The sequence below is a fragment of the Podarcis melisellensis genome (assembly GCF_964234715.1).
Source record: "Podarcis melisellensis genome assembly, chromosome: 4".
Taxonomy (NCBI): Eukaryota; Metazoa; Chordata; class Lepidosauria; order Squamata; family Lacertidae; genus Podarcis; species Podarcis melisellensis.
Genome location: NC_138531.1, coordinates 23461757 through 23476550, shown reverse-complemented (window position 1 = coordinate 23476550; position 14794 = coordinate 23461757). Strand labels below are relative to the sequence as shown.

General features: G+C 44.3%; 1 protein-coding gene across 2 annotated transcripts in view; it reads right to left on the bottom strand.

Annotated features, from left to right (window-relative positions):
• TEX30 (testis expressed 30) overlaps positions 1-14794 on the bottom strand; it is a 39465-nt gene that overhangs the window by 11214 nt on the left and 13457 nt on the right. Inside the window, exon 1 of one of the 2 annotated variants that reach the window (XM_081908303.1) lies at positions 2989-3050. The exons of the other annotated variant lie outside the window; for it this stretch is intronic. The gene's annotated coding sequence lies outside the window, so the exon portion shown is untranslated. Of the gene's footprint in view, positions 1-2988; positions 3051-14794 lie in introns of those variants that run through there. 2 annotated transcript variants of the gene reach the window in all.

Genomic DNA, 14794 nt, shown 5'->3' with positions numbered 1-14794 from the left:
GCTCTCCATTAACTTTCTGATAGCTATTGCACAGCGCCTGGTAATATTTTCTGTTATCTTTTGGAAACGCACTGCTGCCAATTTAAAAAGAAAAAAAGAAGAATCTTTGGCTATTGAGGCACTCACTCGTTTTTTAAAAAATAATAATTTTTATTATAGATTATTTTTATTTTAGATTTTCTTTGATTACAAAAGTACATGCACTGTCTCTTTTTTCCGGGTCATAGAGTCTTTTCTACAGATCAGTTACATTTGACGTAAGACTTTAATGTTGTATACAATATATGATGCCATCACTCCTGAGTTCCCCTCTCTGATATTATAGCGGGAACGTAGTATTCTGAGAGCTCTGGATGATAAAATGATCCAGATGCCAACTAAATTCAAGACACAAGGTACCTTCCAAAGCCAACCAAACACAAGTTGGGGTGCAACGTTGGGCCTACTGAGTGGCAATGAAGGTCTCTTGTATCCTCAGGCAGAAGTCCTGCAGAGCTTCTCAGAGTGGTCAAAGGGCTGTTGGCATATGCACCTGTGAGTAGAGCTAGACAACTTTCTGGATCCCATCGTGAATTGTTTATGAGACACTTCGGCGGTCTAGTTGTTTGCCTCTGTACTGATATCCATTCTGTTGTTGTTGCAGAATCTGTCAAGGCACTGTCCGAATAAAGATTAGGAGATCATTTTTAGTTACTGCTGCCTAATACAGTGGTACCTCGGGTTACATACGCTTCAGGTTACATACGCTTCAGGTTACACACTCCGCTAACCCAGAAATAGTGCTTCAGGTTAAGAACTTTGCTTTAGGATAAGAACAGAAATCGGGCTCCGGCAGCGCAGCAGCAGCAGGAGGCCCCATTAGCTAAAGTGGTACTTCAGGTTAAGAACAGTTTCAGGTTAAGAACAGTTTCAGGTTAAGAACAGACCTCCGGAACAAATTAAGTACTTAACCCGAGGTACCACTGTAACATGAATAGGGTCCTTGAAGAAATGCATTCGACAAGTTGTCCTCACCTAGGAATTTCTGTCTGGATTATTCCCAACAAAAAGGACTCTAGTCTTTAAACCTTTTTTTCAACTCATTATACATCATTTCCCAATATTCTTTTACCTTTTTACATGTCCACCACATATGGGAAAAGGTCCCCTCCCTTTCTTTGCATTTCCAACATGTATCGGATTCTACTTTATACATCTTAGCCAACCTACTCGGAGTTAGATACCACCTGTGAATCATTTTCAAATAGTTCTCTTTCAGTGCGTAACATGAAGTAAATTTCAAATCACTTCCTCAAAGTTTCTCACAGAGGTTTAGGTCTATATTGTGTCCTATATCCATTGTCCAGTGTGTCACTGAACCTTTAACTGGCTCGTCTTTTGTTTCCCATTCTAATGAAACGTTATACATTCTAGACAAAAGTTTATCCTTATTTTGTAATAGTTCATTTTCAAATTGTGAGCTTTGGTCAACCCCACCCCGCCCCCCAAATTTTTGGTCTAATTTGAACATGTCATGTACCTGATGATATTGTAACCAGTCTGTAACTTGGCTTCTGAAGTTTCCCATGGATCTCTTACTGTAGCTTGATCTACCAATGGCATTTGATGCCATTGACTATGACACCTTCCTGGACCTTCTCTGTTGGGATTGGGGTTCCTCAGTGGTTCTGCTCTTACCTGTGGGTCAATTCCAGAGAGAAGCACTTGGTAGTTATGTGCTGGCCCCTGGCACTTATACCGTGGGGTGTCACAGGGTACTATTCCCCCCCTATACTACTTAACATTTCACGAAGCCACTGATAGTAGTCCTAAGAGATTAGAGCACGAGGTCTACAGTATGCTGTTGAAACTCGGCTCTATTTCTCATCCGAATCACGACTGGACGTGCAAGTCATGAGACGGTAACTAGATGCAGTGGTGGGCTGGATGAGGGCCAGTGATCTGAAACTGAGCCTGGTAAGACAGTGTCCCTGTGGGTGGGTGGTTTCTGAGTCCGGGAAACTGGCCATTTGCCTATTCTGGGCAGGGTCGGACTCCCTTTGAAGAAGCAGGTTTGTAATCTGGGGACCTTAATTGATTCATCCTTCTCACTTCAGTGGCTATAAGTGCCTTTGATGACCTTCGGTTGATATGCTCGCTATAGCCATTCCTGGATAATCTGGCCCCTTACATTGGTAACCACAATGTGGGGCTGCCCTTGAGTGTGATGCAGAAACTGCAGCTTGTGCAGCATGCTGCTGCAAGGCTGTTGTTCTGTAGCTAACTGTTGTCAACACATTACACCTCTCTTGAAGCAGTTGCAATGATTTTCTATATGTTACTGGGACAGGTTAAAGGTGTCGTTACTTGTTTCAAAGCTCTGCATAAATTAGGACCAGGACACTTGAGAGACGGCTCCTTACACCCCTGCCTGACCATTACATTCCAAGTTTGAGGACTTCCTGTATTGGCCTTATGTCCACCATTAGTGATAAAGTGACAAAGGATTCATTACCACTTGAGCTAAATTTCTGAATGAATTTTAAAACTATTGCCCACTCCTCATCTCACAGCATTGTACTGCTATTTTAACTGTGTTGCTTTTGGGGTTTTCTGTATACCCCTTTGATATATCAAAATGTGAGTGGTTTATAAATCTTTTAAAGCAAGTTTCAGTCTGAGATTGTTTGATGCTGAAGCAACATATATGGAGGGCAACTTGTGAACTCCACATGGAGCTGTCCAGGGTGCTCTCTGAAATACCAATTCTTTATTCTCCTTGCTCTGCTGGAACACAAACTGTTGTCTCGACCCCACTGTTTGGACTGGAACTCTCACACTGCTGAGAATGTTGCCTGGAACAAAATAACCCACTGGTCTATTTCATATTTAAAGTATTCTGCATCTAGATCTACATCTAGAGATGTAGCAGGGATGCCTTATTCTGCTGTCCCAAATGATTTCCTCTGTTTCATACATACATACATACATACATACATACATACATACTTGCATGCATGCTGTTTTGTTCTTATTTAGGCCAGGGAGATCTTTGTTCTGCGTTCCAGAATCCAGACATTAAACAAGCAGACTTTGGCAACTCTCAGCAAGATGTTCTTTCAACAGATCAACATTCATGAGCCTCACCTACATATTGACTTTGCAAGGATAAAATAAAGCATTGCCTGCCTAAACATGAAGGTGGTTCTGGCCAAAAAAAGAGGAAAAGAGCAGGTACTTTCAAAACACAAGCATGGGATGGAGAAGAAAACATGATACAATTTCTCTGTGAACATGTTATAAGGAGGCACGCCAAGGAAAATGAGCAGTGCAAACTTGATCTTATTCAGTGCCTTTACACTGCAGAAGTGAACCAGAATTGCATTTTTGTTTCATTAGGCCGGATGATAGATGTACCTTTATGCTGTGTGCTGTGAGCGAGATTCTTCTTTAGCTATAAATTTGTCAGCCCCCTATTTAAGGGCACTTCATTCCTGCAACGGTATTAGGTGACACGATGCAGTCACTGGTGTGTCTGCAGCAGCTGCTACAATTCGCTGATACCTTGAAGTGGGGAGACGCAGGAGTGGTTGGCAGCGTGTGACATTTTATGGCTGTTCCCTCTTGTCCTCTCATTGAGCTAATCAGAGTAAATGCCAGTAAACAAACCTCTCTGAGCCTCTGCCTCTGTGAGGCAAGCAGCAAAGTCTCGGGCACTTCCACACACTTGCAAAACAGAATGCCTGTCCCATAAGCATTTTCCTGTGTTGCCTCACTCAATGTACAGTGGAAACTTGTTTCTCTCTGCATGCTAAACTGGCCTGATGCAGAGATGCTACCATTATTGTTCTTATTTGAATTCAATACCTCACGATCCCAAAATACAAAACCTTTAACATTTAACTGCTGGACCTAGAAGCATGATGTCCCCATAGCTATGCAGTTACTCATAGTAGGTGCAAGAGAATATTGCTATTTATAATAGGAAATAGAGAGTTTCCAGGCTAAGAATTCAAGAGTGTGTTATGCATAGGAGTAGTGATTCCTTGGTTAGCCTTTGTTCAAACTAACCTCAGGCTATAATGCAGCAGAAGACAGGGGATGGTATTCAACGAAGTTTTACTCAGAGAAGTTTTACTCCCATGGATTTGCCTATTCAGTGTAATGAATTCAGAAGCCTGAATCCTTCACTTAAAGCACTGTCAGTTTCACCTTGGACTTAATAAGACACACACACACACACACACACACACACACACACACAAAGACATATTTGCAATGCGATTCTACACATCTCTACCCAAAAGTAAGTCCCATTCAGCTCAATGAGTCTTCCTTCCAGAGATAGAGCATAAAATTGCAGGCACATGAGTCTCTATGGCATTTGTTTTTGTTCTATCCACTCTTCATATTGTTGAATATATGTTTGTAATATCTTGTCTGTGTTTCACACTGTCATTTACATTATTTGCACCCAACACAGGTTTCATGCACACTCCCTGTTGGCATATGACTGTACACACTGTCACAATACTTCTTCATACCTGCAACTTAACGACTGATTCCTGGTAGCTCTGTCTCTTCCCCTCTCTGTATTGAAAATTTCTCCCAGCCACTGTTGGCCTTTGGCTGATGAAAGCTCCGCAGAACACCAAATTCCAGCTGCAAGAGCACACGTTACCCTGAATGTAATCACCACGTTTTGTTGCAGGAAATACAAATCTGATAGAGAAAATCCTAGTTCTAACCATAGCTGTCAACTTTTCCCTTTTCTTGCAAGGAATCCTATTCGGAATAAGGGAATTTCCCTTTAAAAAAGGGAAACGTTGACAGCTATGGTTCTAACTAACTAACGAAGAGATGTAACAAGCTATGCTTGGAACGGAGGGAGATTCCAGGCCCTCCAAGTGTCCCTATTTTCTAGGGACAGTCCCAGATTTACAGATGCCATCCCAGTTTTAGATTTGATCCCAGAATATCCTGCTTTTCCTTAGGACGCCCCTATTTTCATCAGAGAAATGTTGGAGGGTATGTGACTCCCAAGCCAAGGAGATAAGTAATTATACAACTTTAGAAGACATCTGAAGGAAGCCCTGTATAGGGAAGCTTTCCCCCTATTTTCCCTGTTTTTATATATGTTGGATGCTGCCCAGAGTGGTTTGGACAACCCAATCAGAAGGCCAGGGTATAAATAATAAAATTGTTGTTGTTGTTGTTGTTGTTATGGAATAACAACATTTTAATTGGAGAAATGTTGGAAGGTATGAGGTTCAAAATAGATGTCTCCTCTCACGAGGGAGGTGTGGAGAAGAAGGAAGCGGGAAATTAGGTCAGCAACCCTAAAGGTATCAGTCTAGCGCCTGATGGAAGGTCAAAGGTTAAGCCAAGCAGGCCAGGCAAAGAAACAAGGCGGTTCTTGATTTACTTGATGTAGGCACATCGGCCTTCAGTGCAAGCTGTGTTGCATCCCAACACTTCCAACAGCAACAGCCCCATATTGGTAGCTTTTTGTGGCAGAATGAGGCAGTTGCCTCAGGCATCAGATGCCTGGGGGGCAAAATGTCTTCGGGTAGCTCAAACCTTATATTTACTTAACTTACACAGTATCTGAATAAGTGGAAGTCCCCCTCCCCCAATTTGTTGTAACTTCTTTCTTAAAACAAACCATACATGTAAAGCACATTTATACAACCCTGGGAACTGTAATTTGCCCCACACAGCGCTACAATCCCAAGCACTTTCAACAAACCACAATACCCAGGATTCTTTGGGGGCAAGTTATGTGCTTTAAATGTATGGTTACAATTTCATTGCTCTCCTTTAGTAGCACCAACTTTGTTGACACCATTTCAGGTTTAGCTCATTTGCCTGTGCCTCCCTTGTTTCTATAACTCCGACTCGTTCTGAACACTGCCTGCTAAGTTTCGTTACCGAGCGTGGTTGCTATGTGAGGCAAACTGTGTCGGGTGGCTAAGGCCTCCATCTTAAATTAGGGCCTGCGTGTCACAAAATCTCTCCCCTATTTACAAGGGTTTGTTTTGTGCCAAGTCGACAACCTGCTTGCTACGAGATGCTGCATGCACAGCAGATTTCTGGAATCCACATGACAAGCTGGAGCACACGACGTGTTTGGCACGCCGTTTCTAGTCATTATAAATCAGAAGTTCATGACAAGCACAAGTTCATAAGAAAGTTGAAGCAGGTCCTTCTCCCAAGTGGTACGCAACTCCACAGGGCACCCTATCAAACCACATTTTATTTATGGGGGATAAAACATGTCCATTTTTAACCTCTGACTTATCTTGAATAGCCGTGGTCTTTCCCAGATCACCTGGTTGATCTTATGCGCAAAGCACTGGGGCATTCTTGGGATTTCGGAGAGTAGCTCACATGTCTTTCGTTGACCTCTGAAGTAATTCGGCTTGAAGCCTCAAGAACTACACTTTGCTTTGCCGAGCCATCTCCATCTTAACTTTCACCCACAAAACAGAGGAAGTCCACCCTGTCAACCTTCATAGCTGCAGTTCTGACCAAGAAACATGTTAGCAAAGCTGACCTCAGCTTGGTTTCAATGTCAGCGAGAAAGATATTTGGCTAACTTTCTCATCCCCCAGGCTTTCTTTGGCTTTAAGCAATAAGGTTTTGGCTGGTATTTTATGTATGATGAACAGGAATGGTATTGGGGAGGTCCCTGGTGCCTTCTGGGGAAAGTTGTTCTTTGCAAAGGGATGATTTCATCATTACTGTGTTCTCTCGTTTGCTGTACAAGGTTTTTCTTTTAATGAAGCTCAAAGGGAATATCTTTCACAGTGATTTTTTTATCTTGGTGGATGGCTCAAAATGGTGCAAGTTTGGGAACCTCTATAATATTTCTAAAAACTTGGCATTTTCATTGATTAACTCTTAGTACAGTGGTACCTCGGGTTGCATATGCTTCAGGTTACATACACTTCAGGTTACAGACTCTGCTAACCCAGAAATATTACCTCAGATTAAGAACTTTGCTTCAGGATGAGAACAGAAATTCTCATGTGCAGCGGTGGCACGGCAGCAGCGGGAGGCCCCATTAGCTAAAGTGGTGCTTCAGGTTAAGAACAGTTTCAGGTTAAGAACAGACCTCCAGAATGAATTAAGTTCTTAACCCGAGGTACCACTGTACCATATTTTCAAATATCACACAATATTTTTTGCATCTTTTTATTTGTTTGCAAATTACTGTGTTGAACAGGCATCTCTCTCTATTGCTTTTAAAATTATTCTTCCACCAGACGCTTCAGGACAGTGTAGTTGGGCATGTTTGCATTAATCTGTGCTATCCTCAAGAATATGTGAAAGGTAGCTTGGCCTTAGAGGTTATGTTCACCTACTAAAATTCCTGGTTGAGTAGGAGAGTTTGAACCTGGATCTCCTTAATCCAAGCCTAACACTGTATTTAAATTCACTTAGCACATTTCTATCCTCCAGCAATGCTCTCAACAGTGAACATATCTTCTTGCACAGCACTGGCTTTTATAGGCTTAGTGCTGGTGCATGGATAATTTCCGGAACAGCTCCATACATTATAATTGCCGCAGGAATACCCCGATTGGGCTGGGTTTCCCAGACCCATGTGCAAAGAAGTTTAATGACACAGGGAAACATGGGCTTTACATCTATACTTTACTGCTGGCCCACAACAAACATGAAATGTAGGGATGGTGAGCCAGTGGCCTTTCAGGTGTTTTTGGACTACAACTTGGGCAGCATGGCCAAAGTTCAAGGATGATAGGAGCTCTAGTACAGAATCTGGAGAGCAACAGATTTCCTACCCCGATGTCATGTTTTGACCTCTCTCCATTTAAAATGGAAAGCAACTTTGTATTACCACATGTCAAGTGTTACCTATGGTTGCTGATTGTCCCCTTGCCTTCCTAGAGATTGATGCCTATGCTGTACACATCCTGGACTGAGGAAACCTCTTTAACATACCCTCCAACAATTCTCAAATGAAAATAGAAATGTCTTATTCCATTAACAACAACAACAACAACAACAACAACAACATCCCACCCATTTGACTAGGTTTCCCCAGCCACTCTGGGCGGCTTCCAACGTACGTAAAAACATAATAAAACATTTAACTTTTTTTTTGAAAACTTCCCAATACAAGGCTGCCTTCAGATATCTTCTAGAGGTTGTAAAGCTACCTATCTCCTTGGCTCAGGGGGTCACATAACTCCCTACCTTCCAACATTTCCCCTATGAAAATAGGGACATCCTAAAGAAAAATAGGACATTCCAGGAGCAGATTAGAAACCGGGACGGCTTCTGTAAATCTGCGACCGTCCCTGGAAAATAGGGACATTTGGAGGGTCTGCTTTAATTCTGGCAGGACATAGCAAAGTTTCCAAAGACTAGATCAGCTTACTGGCACAGCAGGGGAGAAGCACAGAATGCCACCAAGATACAGAGTGGTTTATCGTTCCTTGAGGCTACTGCTGAGAAGCTTGGCAGGCTTAACCTGGTTTTAAAATTGCAAGAGCCATTACCTGTCTCCCTGACCCCCACCCCCCGCTTAGCAGTCCTTTCTCTCTCTTGAATAAGCAATTTCTTTTAATAAACATCTATCATGTTGCCTCCTACTTACCTTTTAACTAAACTACACGGTCCCAAACACTGCAACCTTTCTTTGTAGGGCATTCGCTTTATCCATGTGATCATTTCAGTTGCCCAAATCTGAAAACTTTTGCAACTCTACAATATGCTTTTTGAGGTGAGGCAAGCGGAACTCGGATGGAGAGAGATTCAAAACAGGTGACTCCTCTCATGAGGAGAAAACAGAAAATGCAGTCAGAAACCCTAATCATAGGGATTTTTTTTCAGGGGGAACTCACAGGAACTCATTGCCATTTTAAGATAACAAGGGAGGTGTTCATGGTAAGTTCTGGCACCTTTCCCCCCCTAGAAAAATAGCACTGCCTAAGCGTACCAACGCTTAGGGAAACGGGTGGCGCTGTGGGTTAAACCACATGGCCTAGGATGTGCTAATCAGAACGTCGGTGGTTAGAATCCCCGTGACTGGGTGAGCTCCCATTGCTCAGTCCCAGCTCCTGCCAACCTAGCACTTCGAAAGCACGTCAAAGTGCAAGTAGATAAATAGGTACCGCTCCAGTCAGTGGGAAGGTAAACGGCGTTTCCGTGTGCTGCTCTGGTTCGCCAGAAGCAGCTTAGTCATGCTGGCCACATGACCCAGAAGCTGTACGCCGGCTCCCTCGGCCAATAAAACGAGATGAGCGCGCAATCCCAGAGTCGGCCATGACTGGACCTAATGGTCAGGGGTCCCTTTACCCTTTACCTTAAGCGTAGCAAATGGGGAAGGGGAAATGATCTGTTTCTTCTTTGTCCACATCTCTTTACATTGTCACTCATTTCCACACAAGACCAAGCCACCCATTAGAATGGAGATCTGTGATTAGATCTCACAGAGCATTTACGTTCAGTAAAAAACAGTTGCAGAGCTGCTCCAAATTGGATTAGAACATCAGAACTTAAGAAGGATGGTTTGATGGTTGTTGTTGGGGTTTTTTTTTGCCTGTGCCAGTTTCCCAACTGTTGTTCAACATACTAGGGGAATATATAGGTTTCCCAGCCCCCAGAGAACACTGTCCAGCCATCTCGTCCTCTGTCGTCCCCTTCTCCTTGTGCCTTCAATCTTTCCCAACATCAGGGTCTTTTCCAGGGAGTCTTCTCTTCACATGAGGTGGCCAAAGTATTGGAGTCTCAGCTTTAGGATCTGTCCTTCCAGTGAGCGCTCAGGGCTGATTTCCTTAAGAATGGATAGGTTTGATCTTCTTGCAGTCCATGGGACTCTCAAGAGCACCATGACCAATATATTGACCAACATATATACTGTTTAAAAGACGGCCGTAGATACCAAACAAATGGTAAATGCTTTCCTGTGCTGTAAATATGTTACTACTGAAAAGAACTGCACTTCCCCACTTCCTTACTGAAATACTCAGGGCTACCAGAAGATACTACAGGGAAACATTATACTCAACCACCAGATCACTTGCTCCTTAGACTGCAGTATTTATTTTAACAACTACTGAGAGGCTGCGATAGATGCCATGATACATGCAAGTTCTGGCACCGTCACTCCTGATTTCTTATTGTGGATCATAGCAGCATCGCAACCAGACCTCTCCTCCTGGTTTCAGTTTCCATCAGAAGCAGCAAGCCAAAGAGTTTTCCTGTTTCTGACAGTGTGGAGAATCAGTCATGTGCATTGATCAGTCCTTTGTGGCTTGGTTCCCTGGCCTGATGGTGCTGACCTCAAAATCCTTGCTAAAGCTAGGATTCATCAGGCCCAGCTCAACAACACCTTTCCCAAAACCGTTAGTAGAAATGACAAACCCCACCCCAACAAAGTTGATGCAAGAAAAGTGTGCACTACCTGCTAACTTCATTGTGTTACTCATCAAATGTAACTTGTTCAAAATCATTTCTTTCATACCCTCCAACGTTTATCCCATGAAAAAAAGGGACATCCCATTCTATAACAATAATTTATACCCTACACATCTGACTGGGTTGCCCCAGCCACTCTGGGCAGCTTCCAACATATATAAAAACATAACTTCCCTATACAGGATTGCCTTCAGACAGCTCGGGGGGCTGATAACTCCCTACCTTCCAACATTTATCCAATGAAAATAGAGACATCCTGAGGAAAAACGGGGCATTCTGGAATCAAATCAGAAACCAGGACGGCTTCTCTAAATCAGGGACGGCCCTGGAAAATAGGGACATTTGGAGGGTCTCTTCTTTCTACCCCAAATTCAACAGGGACTATCCTCAAACTTTGACACTGCCAAGTTTCAAATCAATCCGTTGAAGCATTTTCTATAAGTTGTAGGCTGAAATGTCTTTGTTAATTGAATCCTATCATAGTGTGTTGCAGTTATGGGAAGTACTGTATTGCATTTTGCTGAACTTTTCCTCTTATGCAAAAACCACAAAGAATCTTGTGGGGACCTTAAAGACTAACAAATTTATTATAAGCTTTCATCAACTAGCATCCGCTCTATCAGATGTTTGAAGTGTTATCCCAAGACACACACACACATATATACTTGTGCGGTCAACAACGGCTTCTGCCTCTAGCCCTCTGCAAATATGACCATTTTCAGGTTTTAAATTCATTTAAATTCAATTAAAGCCAATTGATTGCTGTCAGATTGAAAACCAACAAAAGGGATTGTTTGAGCCATTCTGGATGCTGACTGCTTTAACATTGGGTTGCTATCCTTGAGAGTATAACTCCATTGGAACCAGGGCAAGGTTTACATATTGCACTGTAAATGGGATCCACCTTGCTAATCTTCCCCGGTTTTAAGTAGATGGCCAATGCAGTGATTGACGACTGGGGAGAGGGGAGGAGTAGTAAGTCTTATGATGCTGGGGGTGCAGAAAAGGAAGACAACACTCCAGATTTCTGCGGCTGATGCCATAGAGTGGGGGAGAGAGATCAGCCAGGTTCTTTTGCAGAAGCTGTTTAGTCCGAGAAGGAGCAGGGGTGGGTGTTTCATTTTCCAGACAGCTGCTTGTCATCTCTGCTAACCCCAAGAAGTGCATGAAGGCCTTGCCAGGGAAAAGGAGAGGATATCCACGAGTAGGCCTGGCTTCTTCCCTGGTAGTGATATTTTGCTTGCAGATTTGCAGTGTGTTAGACCCGTTGCAACTCAAACACATGCTTTTGAGAAATGCTAATAAGCATGGGAAGTTGCATAGCTGTCAAGTGTCCCTTATTTGAAGGGACAGTCCCTTATTCCAGCACCATGTCCCGCTGCTGTCCCTTATTGATGGATGTCACTTAAATGTCCTTTAAACGATGCCCCTTAAATTTCTAAGGAAGAAGCTCCTCTCCCTCCCTCCCTCCCTCCCTGCTGGCCAGGGAGGAGGGAGGCTCCAGCTGTGTTGCTTGGCTGTGTTGCTCACCCAATAAGAAGTCTAAGAACGACTGGGGGGTGGAGCTTGCATGCCTTGTGTGTGGCTAGTTAATGCAAACTGAGGGGTTTTTTTTTAATGCTGGACGCCATTTTGTTGCACATGCTGCTGCAAACTTTGCAGTGGAAAGTTGAGGCTGCATCTTAAGTTGAGGCTGCATAGGCCTTGTAGTGCATGTGATTCAGATTCTATTCAGTTGAACCTTTGGTTACAAAGTTGGTTGGACAGTGTTCTCGAAGCTACCAGCATGAGTTTGACCAGACTGCAGGAGGACAGGAAGACTGGAGTGCCTGGAACAGGTGAGGCTGCAGGTCCCTCATTTTGGCTGCTGGTCCCTTATTTTCAAGGCTGCTGGTCCCTTATTTACAAATCTGTAAGTTGGCAGCTATGAAGTTGACTGAGCTAATAGCAGACATATGGTTGACCCTGAACTGATGGTCTTATTGACTTCTACACAAGATAGTTCCTGCCTGTGTGCATTTGCAGAACAGAACATTTGGCGTTTCTTCTATTGTCTTTCCTAGTCACTGCCCCATAATTCCTTGTAGTCTTGTGTCCAGCATCACACAGGTGGCGTCAGATGGACCCTCTAGGCATGCCAGGACCATAGGCGCCGACTCCATGGGGCCTGAGGGGGCCCGAGCCCCCTCAAAAATTCGTTTGGGGGGGCTCTGCCCCCCCAATAATTTAAGAAAATTATTACCATATTTTCCCCTCTATAACACGCAGATTTTTCCTTCTAAAAGGGAAGGGGAAATGTCTGTGCATGTTATAGAGCGAATGTGTGGTCCCTGGAGCCGAAAACCGCGTGTCGGAGAAGGGAAACCTGAAAAGAGGAAGCGGCTGCTTTCCTGCATTCTGCCTCAGGGTCTTACTGCCCACCCTCCTCTGTTTCCTTGCTGTGTTTGCTCAAACGGAACAAAGAGCAGGGAAAGCCCCTCCCCTCCAGGCAAGCAGAGGGGAAAGCAGAAAACATGCAGGAGGGAGAGAGAGAGAGAGAGAGAGAGAGAGAGAGAGAGAGAGAGAGAGAGAGCGAGAGAGAGAGAGAGAGAGAGAGAGCGCTTGCGAGCTGGCTGGCTTGGGTGGGTAGGTGAGGGAAAACTTTTGCCTTCCTTTCCTCCCTGCCGTTATACCCCTCTCCTGCATTCTTAGCCAGCTGCTTCTCTGCACACCCCTCTCGTGCTCCTTGTCCGTTCTGTGTTTTTCCTTCCCTCCCCACTTAAAATGTGGTTAAAATGCATGGATCCACATGGATCCTCAGGATCTTTGCATTGGGTCACCCCAAATTCACCAACAGATCACATAGCATGTCCATGGCTACAGCCTGCCCCCCCCAAATCACACACCCACTGTTGCCTGGGGCTGCAATGGTGCAAAAACGTGGTTACAAAGCATGGATCCACAGGGATTCTCAGGATTTTTGCATTGGGTCACCCCAAATTCACCATCAGATCACATGTCTGTGGCCACAGCATGAAGCACAAAAATGATACATCATTAATATTCACCGCCCACGGCGGCAGCCAATCGGCTGCCGCAAAGAGCGGGCCCTCACAGGTTCACTTAAGGTCGGGGCAGCCCGGGGCTCGCCCCTTTCATTCCCCCAGCAGCAGCGGTTTGGAGGTCTTGGGCCTCCCCAATATTTTTTATAAGTCGGTATGGCCCCCCCCCATATTTTTTATAAGTCGGCGCCCCTGGCCAGGACTGAGGTGTGGAAGGGGAAGATCTTGATAACTAATTTGGGCAATTCACTCTTGCTCCTTGAACTTTCAGACCTGAGTTTTGCTGGGTGGCCTTGGATAAACCATTCTCTCTCAAACTAACCAGCCTCACAGGGTTTGCCATCATGAGCCCATTGCAGGAAGGGTGAGAAATGAGGAAAATAAATAAACTGCTCTTCCCATGAGTGCAACAGATGGGGAAAGCATGGCTCCAAGAGAAAAAAATGTTTACACTAAACTTTTCTACTGGGGGGCAGGGGGTGGCGGATTCCAAAACCACCGCTGCATCAGCAGGTCTGAAGAGCACCATTGATAACTATCCTCACTGAATGCATTTCAAACGTACCTTTTTACTTGCTCACTAAAACTTTCCGTTTTGCTGCTTTGTAGACTGGCTCAACAGGAACAAGCCACAAATGTTGCTGAATGCCACACCAGGTTGCAGGCAGGTGTGGGGGACTCCTTGGTCCTGAACTGTGAAGGACCAGCTATGCAGCCTGGGAGTCATTTTGGACTCGCAGCTGTCCATGGAGGCACAGGTCAATTCTGTATCCAGGGTGGCTGTCTACCAGCTCCACCTGGTTTGCCAGCTGAGACCCAACCCGCAGACTGTCTCGCCAGATTGGTGCATGCTCTAATTATCTCCTGTTTAGACTATTGCACTGTGCTCTACACGGGGCAACATTTGAAGGTGACCCCGAAACTACAACTAATCTAGAATGCGGTGACTGGGAGTGGCTGCTGGAACCATGTAGCACCGGGGACTCAGCTATACAGCTGCAAATGAAACATTATAAGTGTGTTTTAAGTGCAATATACAATGTGACACTAGATGGCAATGGTGAGCCTTATGGAAAATTCAACGTATTTTTTAAAAATGCTTTTAAAAAGCCATTTTCTAAATGTTTTTCCATATGTGTGTAGATTCCACCTGGATCTGCATTGGCTCCCAGTAAATTTCTGAGCACAATTCAAAGTGTTGGTTTTTACCTTTAAAGGGTGGGCCCCACTACCAAGAAGACCCTCTGTCTGGTTCCCTGTAACCTGACTTCAGTGCTGGCAGTGAGGGAACAACCAGAAGGCCCTTGGAGCTAGATCTCAGCGTC